Source organism: Podarcis cretensis (assembly GCF_951804945.1).
Source record: "Podarcis cretensis genome assembly, chromosome: 12".
NCBI classification, from domain to species: Eukaryota; Metazoa; Chordata; class Lepidosauria; order Squamata; family Lacertidae; genus Podarcis; species Podarcis cretensis.
In genome coordinates, this window is record NC_137181.1 from 37,571,245 (window position 1) to 37,581,805 (window position 10,561).

General features: G+C 43.6%; 1 long non-coding RNA gene across 1 annotated transcript; it reads left to right on the forward strand.

Moving 5' to 3' along the window:
- The first annotated feature begins 766 nt into the window (after nt 1-766).
- On the forward strand, nt 767-3,256 carry LOC307199743. The gene is made up of 2 exons (XR_013832152.1): nt 767-973; nt 2,013-3,256. It is a non-coding gene; the product is annotated as an uncharacterized lncRNA (long non-coding RNA).
- Nucleotides 3,257-10,561: the final 7,305 nt, after the last annotated feature.

A 10,561-nucleotide genomic window follows, 5' to 3' on the forward strand; every position in this document is an offset into this window, starting at 1 on the left:
GAAAGTAGCATCCGTATTGCTTAGTCTCAGGAGATTTAACCACCGAAAACTTATTTGGAAGCTGATTTCGAAACCTAAGTATTCATCTGGGGGGGGGGGTAGGAAGTGCTCTTGACTCTGCAACTCAAATTCCGTTTACTCCGGAGTAAATTTCTTCTGACTCTTAGCACTTGCCTGGAGTAAGTGGGCTTTGTCCTTTTGTAAAAAGTAAGAATAAATCAAGGGGTTGTAGCATATTTCCCCCTGCGATTTTACTAACTTAGCGTGTGTGTGCTCTGACCTTCATTTCCTCCTTTACAGATGAATACACCTCTACTATTTTGACAATATTTCCAATGAAGATGATTTTTTAAAAGGAGTTGGGGGAGCGCTAGGTCTAATGCTCCCCACGTTGAAGTAGGTGAAAGTTGTCTCCTCCTATAAAATGATGGATAAGAGCCACTTGAGGAAGGAGGATAACTCCTCTTCGGAGAAATGCGAGAATCCAGCTAAACTTACCAGTTTTACTGCAGGCTTCTGGAAAGTGGAGAAACAACCACAACTCCTCTGCCTAGTAGCTGAGGGTGGGGAGAATGCATTATTGGGTAATAATACCATCCCGTAACCCTGACCTCAAAAAAATAAATAAATCTGTACTTAGACTTTAAAATATATATATATATATATATGCTGAACATAGGTGGGTTGTGTAGAATTCATTTCCCAGACCAAAACCACGATGCTGTTTAATTTATGGTTCTGGAACACCAGGCATTGTGGCCGTTGCTATAACAGAGTTGAATCGACCGGGATTGTCATTGCAGTTCATGCGGCGGCACATAAACCCGCTATTAAGGCGAAACTTCTCATACACACCAGGTTTTCTCTCTTTGCAACCAACTGGGAGTTTGTTTCTCGGCAGGATCTGGCAGCACAAGAAGTTCAAGGCTTTCCTTAACAGTGAGACGACCAAAAGCTCGTAGTGTTGATGCAGGTAACAGTCGGGAAAAGAGCCTTGATTTCATTCATATCCGAGGGCAGGGCTCGGCCCCTGGGATTTTTGTATTGCCTCAGCTTCCTGATCTCCGGATGTAGCTGGACTACAACTCTCCACCGACCAGGGATTATGGGAGCTGTGTAGTCCAAATCATCTGGAGGGCACCAGGTTCATGAAGCATGCCCTAAATAACTTATCTTCTTCTCTGGGATGGTCCATACCCTCTAGTGTTGCCCAATGCAACAGGTTGTTAGAGTCAACTTCTGTTGTACTTTGCTCCCAGACAGTGAGATGTGTTGGTGTGTATGGCACTGGTACGCAAAATGAACAACCTTTAGTGTAGATGGGGGAACCTGTGGTTTTCAGCTGTAGTTGGGACTCCAGCTACCATCAGCTGCAGCTGGTATGGCCATTGTTCATGAGGATGGAAGATGCAGTCTAGCAACATCTGGAAGGCCACAGGTTCCACATCCCTGCTCTAGAACAATGCCACAGAATTTAATGGGGCTACTGGAGAGTAAAAATAAAAAGCTGTCGCTGGAAGACTTGGACCTGGAAAATCCCTGTACTGGAAATCCTGTCTAAGTAAAAATTTCAGGAGGCCTTGAAGTCTTTTCTTCCTCCCCACCCTGCCTAAGCTTTACTGGGAGTATCAATGAATGAGACTTCTTCCATCCGGTTGTTATGATGGTGCATGAGATCACTGCTATAAAGCACTTTGCAGACTTTTGTAACCTTCCACATCCCCCAAAGTTGGATGGAAATTAGTGGAGGACAAGATCCAAACCATTTGATGGCTGTTTTGCTATACCTTAAAATTCCCCCTTTCTTTGCTCATTCCGTAGTATACTCATCTGAACCCAGAATTACTATTGATGCCATTAGCCATCCATTTATTTATACTCTGTACGCTAAGCACGTTTAGCTGGAAGCAAAACTCAAAAGACTTCAGTGGAACTTGCTTCTAAGTACTGTATAGTACATGTGCTGTCGATAGGAGCATTGCCGAGTTTATCAGTCCCCCTTGTTCTTAAAGGTTTAAGGTGAATTTAAAAAGCCCGTCGACTGAAACGTTTCCTGCCAAACCTCATCCAAACAGAACCCATCGCATTAATCTGGGTGGAATTTACGCACGAGAACTTCTCAACGGATTGCGCTCTGCATAAATTGAAGCTCCCAGATGGAAAGAGTTCTATATTATTAAGGAAGAAGTAGAGATATTGTCAAATCTGTACTTAAAGCTGTGTAACGAACTGAATGTGTTAAGAGTTATCCTATAAAAAGAAAAATAACTGCTCTCGAGTAAGTGCATTGTGTTTTGCAGGTTGGGCACTCTGCTCCTAAATGCTCTCCTAGACACCCCAGGTAAACCCGACTGGCCACAAATAAATATCAGTGGGATTTATTTTCAGTTAAATGGTTTTGGGTCTGGGAAGGAAGACACCGTCAAATGGATCTGGAGTATTATGGTTTTGACTGTAGGACTGTCGCTGTCCCTTTACTGCCGATATTTCTCACCTCAACGAAAATAAATGTGTTTTTCAAACTCCAGATAATCCCTACAAAGAGTTACTGCTTTAATAAACAGGAATTTAAAAATCTGTGACCTTCTGGTGTAACAGCTTGCTGCAGGCGACCATATTTCTATAAAAAAATAATGAGACGGGGTGTGTTCAGAAGTACTGTTACTTAATCCGCACGTTCAGTTCTTGCAATGACCGAGGGCGACTAACAGTTCACAGGAAATATTGTGGAATCTCCATCAAACATGACAAAAAAACACGAAGTAACCAAATCTTCCTTTGGAATGCTTTAAGCGCACTGAAAACGCGATGCAACACAAGATCAACACTGGCAAAGTTGCTAATTCTCATATGACTCAATCTCGTCTGTTGCTTTACCGCTCTCGTATGCTGAAATAATTTTTATTTTGAAATAAACTGTAATCAGGATCGGGAAGGATCAGTTTAACAAGTATGGAACATTCTGGAGCTCTGAAAAGGCACAACACATACCTGTCTAAGTACAAGGAGAGTTTATATCTGAAATCCCTATTGGCTGAAAGTCGGGATGTAGTTTTGTCTGCAATCCTGAGTCCAGTTAGGTTTCGATCCCGTTACCTTCGCTGCTATTCCAGCAGCCACACTATTACATAATTAATTTTAACCAACACATATTCTGAGTTAAGCAGCACACCATCACATCATATTTTTATATGCCAGACATTTGTATCTATCTAGAAGGTGACACCTTAACTTTTGATAAATGGATGGATTGCTATGGCGTTGTTACAGTTGTGCCCGAGGAACACCAATCTCCATTAATGTACTTATGTAAATAATTATGGCTGGTGTTGCAATGCTTATAAATCCTAAGGGTGCATTTTTTAAAGTGACTGGGGCAGGATGGATGGTTAGATGGTTGGGAGAGCAACCCCGTCTCTGGATGAGGATGAGGATGATTCATCCAGCCTTTAACCTGAAAGTTCCCAGGGTAGTGCAGAAACAATTCATTAAAATCAAAGCAACTGAAATCCATAAAACCATATGGCGCCCCTACCTTCCCAGCAGTCATGGAGCCTTTCATATAAGAAAAAGCACTAATTATTTCCTCGCAATATATATATATATATACACACACACACACACACACACACACACACACACACACACCGCCCTGAGTGGGATCTTATCATAGAAAGGCGGAATATAAAGGTCCATAATAAATATATGCTGCTGTCATATTTGGTCTGCACCACCGTTTTGCCTAGAGTAGCCTGCACGGTTTTTTGGGATGAGTAGGACTATTGTTCCCGAGTAAGGAGACAAAATGAACGCTTTGCAAAGAAGGAAGTTTCCTTTTCTTAATCGTTGCGATCCAACTGGAAAGACAAGTGTAGAAACTGTAGTACAAACCTTAGCAGCTGGAAGGAGAAAACAGACCCATACTACTACTACTACTACTACTACTACTTTACTACTACCACTACCACCACCAAAATAGATTATTTTGGGGTGCCCTCGCTAATAACAGCCCATTCCGCAGCTCAGCTAAATTCAGTTCTCTGGAGCCAGGTCAGTTTAAGTGCCATCGAGGAGGTCAGATTAATGATAACAACATCGATCTGGAGTGCTGCTGGAACCAAGGGGTTAGTTCCTTATTGGGCATTTTCGGGTTTATAGTTTGGGTTTATTATATGCATTTTCCCTCTATTAACTCCAACGTCTAGGAGAGTGCAGTGTCAATCCAGCCCCCTCCCCGCACTGATTAGTTTTCTTGGGAACAGGCCCCCATTCCTTTGGGAGCTGGGAGGCTTGCAGAGCCTTTAATGAAGGGTCTCTGGACTGAGCCCGTTCAGCAGCAACTAGGCAGCCAGATGAAAGCAAAAACCCCGTAGGTGAAAGTGGGGGAGACTTTATGATTGAGATAGCGGGGGGAAGAGCCATTTCAACAACAGGCCTCTTGTTCGCGACCTTCTGTGCCCATGGCTCGGTTCAACATAATAGTCCAAAGGAGTTGACTTCGTGCCAGCATCTCAAGGACTTTCTCTCTCTCCCCTCACGGTTTTTATAACCATGCATAATTATTATTTTTCTTTAAAAAATGGTTTAGCCTAGAGTTAAATACAGCCATTTATTTCATAGTCAGGTACCGCTTAAAAAACAAAAACAACACACACACAGACACACACACACGTCTCCATGTATCCAGCTTAACAGCCTTCTGTCGTGCAGATTCCACTGTTGTTGCAGCGGTGGTTGAATATCCGTGGGGTAGCCCTATGGAGACTGCTAGTAATCCACTTCTCTAAAGCTTTGGGTGGGGGGGGGTTAGATATTTTTCTTGTTGGGGGCTGCAGGGGTTATGTCAGGTTATCTGCTATCGCCTGGTGGCTGTCTAAATTGGGGCGCTCGAAGACAAGGGTTCATTTGTCAAGCAGCAAAAAGATATTGGAAGGGCGAAGACTCGAGGCACCAGCTGATTTGGTATGGGCTGCTTATAGCTCAGCAAGCGATTTCCCCCAACTTTAACACGGACTTCGTAGATCAAATCTCACGGGGATTGGGTCTGCTGACCGCTGACGGAGCCTGGGTGTGCTTTTTTTGGGAAGCGTAGTGGAAGCAAGTCAACAAGGGTCTCCGGGGCATGCGATGGCGTAGGGAAAAGCGATGACTCGAAGGAGGTGCAGGGGTGACATAAGCAAGCAAACAAAACGAATAGGTTTCCCGAGCAGTCATCTCAGACCAAGGGTGGTGGTGGGGGAGAGGATCTGACTTGATGACCAACCCATCTTGACAGCCTTCGACTTGCCCACTGTGAAGTTCTTGCCAAAACAACAGCAGAAGAAACACATGACCTACGCATAAGCTGGCGAAACCGGGACCTCGTATGTCAATATTGCAATGAGTGACGTGGATTGTAAGTCTGTCTTTGGGCGTTGAATGAAATGCAATCTGCTGCTGCTTCTGCGAGAGCAGGATGGGAGGGGCGGGAGGCGGTTTCGTGAAAGAGTAAGAGGGAAGGGTATGTGTGCGGATGTCCTGCTAGTCAATTATTATTATTGCTATTATTGCTTAAGTTAACCCTTCTCCTAACGCGAGTTTTCTACGGGTGGGATAATTTTGGCATGTTCGGAGTCAAGTGGGAGAATAAGGAAAACGGTTTGCTGATGGGGATGCAATGGGGAGGGGGAAGAACGAGAAGGATCAGACCCAAAAAGACCGTGCAAAGGACCAAGGGTGGAGTGTTGGAGAAATCCATACAGTATTATGAAAACACTCAGGCACCCTTGGTTTGCTCTAGAATGTCAAATGTTTCCGAAACTTACACACCACGCTTTAGTAGAAGGGGAATGATTATTGAGGTAAAATGGATTTCAACGACATGTACTTCCATTTGCTGTGTTTGACATCGGTGTGTTAGAACTCACATCCATTTTTACGATGCACGTTTGAACCAAAGTCCTCTCTTGCAGGGAACGCCTATACATGCCTACTCTAAAGTAAACACCCAGTGAATTTAATAGGACGTACTCCTGTGTAAGAAGGCACAGGATTGCAGCCCTCGCTGAATGGATAGAAATAGGTGGAATCCAGCCATCTTCTATGTGTTCAAAATCCGCAAAGCGTTTCTTCCTTTGTCATGCTTTCATTATAATTCCACGTTGGCTTCAGAACTGTTGAGCTCACCTGCCCTCTTTGTAGCTGATGAGGAATCAAGCGTTTCAGCAGGCTAACAATCCAATGGAGCAGTCAAATCAAAATGAGCTGGCAGGAGAATTGTCATACGCAACTAAGTCAGATTTAATATTGCAATTGTTGTGCAAATATTTCTATGCACAGGGAGGGAGGGAGGGAGGGAGGGAGGGAGGGAGGGAGGGAGAGAGAGAGAGAGAGAGAGAGTTAGTTTTTAGGTCTTTTGAAAACTTATTCAAATTATGTGCATTCACTTAAATGTGAAAACAACAAGTATCCGGTCGTGTGAGAAAGTTAAAAGGATATGTGACAGCAGCAACAATTGGAACAAAGAGTCCTGAATCAATACCTGAGTTGGGCATGCATTGGGGTGTGTGCGTGTGTGCCTGTGCGTGTACAAAACCCCTGTTAGTTACACTTTTAGACATTTGGTTTCCCATGTGTAGATGTGTTTTTCTGCTGGATTTATTATGGATTTGTATTTGGAAATATGGCAATTGATCTAATCTGGTTCATAAACGAACCACTTCCTTTGAGATCCCCAGGGAACAGAAGGATGATTTATTCAAGAAGAAAAATAGTGTTGTGTGAATGATGAAATAGCAGTGCCTGAAGATCCTGCGGATTAAAAGGGGGGGGGGGGAGCCTTCAGAATTCGTTGCCATGATCTTTGCTTCTGGCTTTCTGCATTTTTAGAAAAACCAAGAAAAGTACCACATTTTAATAGGCAAACAGAGCTGAAACAGCACACATTTTAACTCTTTGAGGTGGCAAATGCAATCCCATACACACTTGCCCATTGAACCCAGTTGGACTTCTGAGGAGACATGTAAGACATGTACAGTGAGAGGACTGGTACGGTTCATTAGTTGCAGTGGAATCCTTTGTACGTTGAGTCAGAAATAAATTCTATTGAACTAAATGTGACCCACTGATTAGTAAGTGTACTTAGGACTACAACCTGAAATTCCTATCCCATGTGGTCTTCTAGAAGCCAAAGGTGAATAAAGAATAAAACAAAATAATAATATATATATGTATATCTATATAGCATTTTGAGAGAAATAATAATAATATCGCTTTGGATTAAAAAAGGATTGAAAACAGTGATTGAAAAACTATGGAAGATATTCATCAGTTACAGCTACAGAAAATAATATAATTCTAGAGAGCCTTTGAATATGGATTAAGGCAAGAAAATAGAAAAAGATGAGGGCATAAAAACCATTTGAAGATATTCAATAGTTATAGGGGGAAAAACACTACTGGAGATATCTTGAAATGGAAGGAAACTTTCAGACAACTCCAGCTGAGATTTGTATCCCAGAAACAATGTTAACAGAGATAAAGTTGAGGAAGTGGGGGATCCATGATTTGGCTATGCAAATAAATCAAGTAACCTAAAAAGAGAGAGAGTACAGAACATACACATTATAGTAATGTGTCTTACAGTGAAATCTTATTCATGTCTCCTCAGACGTACGAGCTTCACTGGGTTCAAGTGGACTTACCCTGGGATGTATAGAATTGGAGCCTTAATTGCCTTGCATTGTTGTCTAAGTTGCACATATCTAAATATTTTCTAGGATATCAACCTACCAGATTAATTTACTTGCAGTGTGATGTTAAGGCATGTGGCATCTTCATGTAAGTACATTACAACAGGGGCCACCAACCCTTCTGGGTCAGTGGGAATATTGAAAATGTGTCATGGCTGCCATGGGGGCACAACGTAAAGCAAAATTGCTGCCATATCTAAAAGGACATCAAAGGAAAAGAGGAGCACAAAATGGTACTGTCCCATCAAGAGAAAAAGGCCTCGACTACACTTGCTCAGAGAGAGACACTCTTTGCACCTCTTCTCTGTTCAGAATGGAAGTGAGTGTTGGTGTTCTGCCCCCTGGAATCCAATGAAATCCATGTACGTTTAAGGGGGCATGTGCAATGTAGGAGAGGCTAAGCTAGTGGAAACAGGAGCTGAACAAGAAGAGCAAACAATTTTCTGAGCTTTGTGGATTTTTACATAGACCTTTCGTGAGTGCCATAGGAAGTACTGTCAGGCCCCTTGGAACCTGCTGGTACTACACTTGTGACCTCTGATATGGGCATATCTACAGCTGGACTGGTGCAACATGCTAGAGTGGGGTCTTCCCTAGAGTTATTAAAACAATACATACCCATAGCCTTCAAACAGGACAGAATTTGATTGCTAGGATTCTGGCTGGTTTACAAAGATGAAGGCATATTATAGTCATTCTGAAGGAGCTATACTGCTTCACTGTTGAGTGCAAATCAGGGTGCTGGTGCTTAACTTTAAAGCCCTAATAGGCTTGGTGCACAGATATGTGAAGGAGCAATTCCTCCTTGTGGGCATGTTAAGGAAGGTAGGGGAGGATATATTGTTTTGATATTATTTCTCCTTGCTCACGCTAGTGAGTAAACAGCAGAGCACGTTCCCTTTGCAACTCATTGGAAGCAAGTTGATGATTCGTTAGAATCCTTTAATTAAGCAACCCAGTCTGGATTGTTCCTGGTAGGTTTCCCTTTATTTCCCTCTTAAAATAATAGCAACACAACACAGTCTTCTTTAAAAGGAAGAATAAAGTTTTACTCACACTCAGTTCACAGCAGTAATCCGAAGGCAGGCTTTATCTTGGGGTTCTACTTGTGGGCGCCATCCTATGTGAAGGTTGAGCCATGTGCTGGTTAAGAGGCAGCGAAGAGCTAGAGTCCAAGAGTCCAAGAGACAGCTGGTTGCATGGCCAGCCCTTTTACCTGGTCGCACACAGGGGGAGGAAGCTCCAGAGCAGGTATGACAGGAAGTCTTCTCTGTTTGGAGCCACATTCCCCTGTGTGTCCACTCTAGGCAACAGGAAAATGTTGTACTTGACTGCTCTATGAATAATACACCCCAGACTCCTTCATCAACTTGCCCATGCATTAAAATGGTCAAAAGTGGTCCTTAGGAGAAGATCATTCCACATAAGCAAAAGAGATGGCCTTCTCTGTGGTGGCACCTTAACTGCAGAAGGCCCTCCAGAGCAAGGTACATGACACCAGGGACATTGTAAGCAGGTGGCTCAGGGAGCCCAGCCCAGGCCTTTCTTCCAGTCCTTGGATTCCCTGGCCCTTTGTCCCTTTAAACAAACAAAGAAGGAAGGAAGGAAGGAAGGAAGGAAGGAAGGGGAAGGGCTGCAGATCCTAGATGATGGTTCCAACTCTACAGTGCTATGCTATGTGCTATTCTTCTTCTTCTTCTTCTTCTTCTTCTTCTTCTTCTTCTTCTTCTTCTTCTTCACCTGCTTTTCCTCCTCCTCCTCCTCCTCCCATCTCATCATAATCACTATTACTATTCTTTGGCTTTGCTTACAGGGTGACTGGGTGTACTTCAAAGCATAGTGCCAGTGAAACACCATCAACCCACCATCTCAGTTTGGCAAGATGCACTTCTTTTACTTTCAGCATGTACATAAATGGCTGCTCTTACTAATAAATTGTGAGTGTGGCAGAGGGTTCAATTCACATGCAGCGCACCGGGCCCACAAAATCCTCTTGGCACTCCATATCTCATGGTAAGCCTTGACAGGCAGCCACAATTTGCATATGTAAAACATGAGTTAACATCTGTAGAATTTATGAACCTTTGTGTCATGGACCTGTTGAATGAATTTTTTCAGTACCTTGCAACACCCTTGCCCAGGCGCTGACATTGTACTCTTTCCAGGGCTGGGTCAAAGCTTATATACTTACCTGGGTATACATAATTATAGTATTTTTAAGCAACTGATCTGTTTTACACCTCTCAAATTTTGGCATTGTTGGTTATGTTTCCTATTGATATGCGCAGTTTAAATTCATATGTATACAAAGGTTACCAGATTTTTTTTTCAAAGAATCCGGGGACACTTTTTTTAAAAAAAAGAGAAAAAGGTTATTTTTTAAATTTATTTTAAAAATAAGATGTAATATATTGTCTTCTGTGGTCTCCTCTGTTGCATGGCCTTGCATGGCCTTCCTCTGGGCCCTGGCCTGTTCTCTTGGAGTGCTAGCCACCGTGGAGTAGGCTCGGACTGGGCCTGGGCTCAGCCACCTGTCCTTCCACTCAGTGGCGTAGCGTAGGTTGTCAGCACCCGGGGCAAGGCAAGTACTTTGCGCCCCCTAACCCGTGGATTTGCGCCCCCTAACCCTAACCCCCAGATGTTGCGCCCGGTGCGGCCGGCCCCCCCGCACCCCCCACGCTACGCCACTGCTTGCACTCCTGAGGCTCTCCTGCCTCTCCTTCTCAGCGGCAGTGGCAGCGGTGAGGCAAGGTCAGGGCTCCCCTTTTTTCTCCTTCCTTTCTCTCTCTCTTCCTTCTCCTCCTCCTCTCCTCCTTCCCCCTGCACTGGCT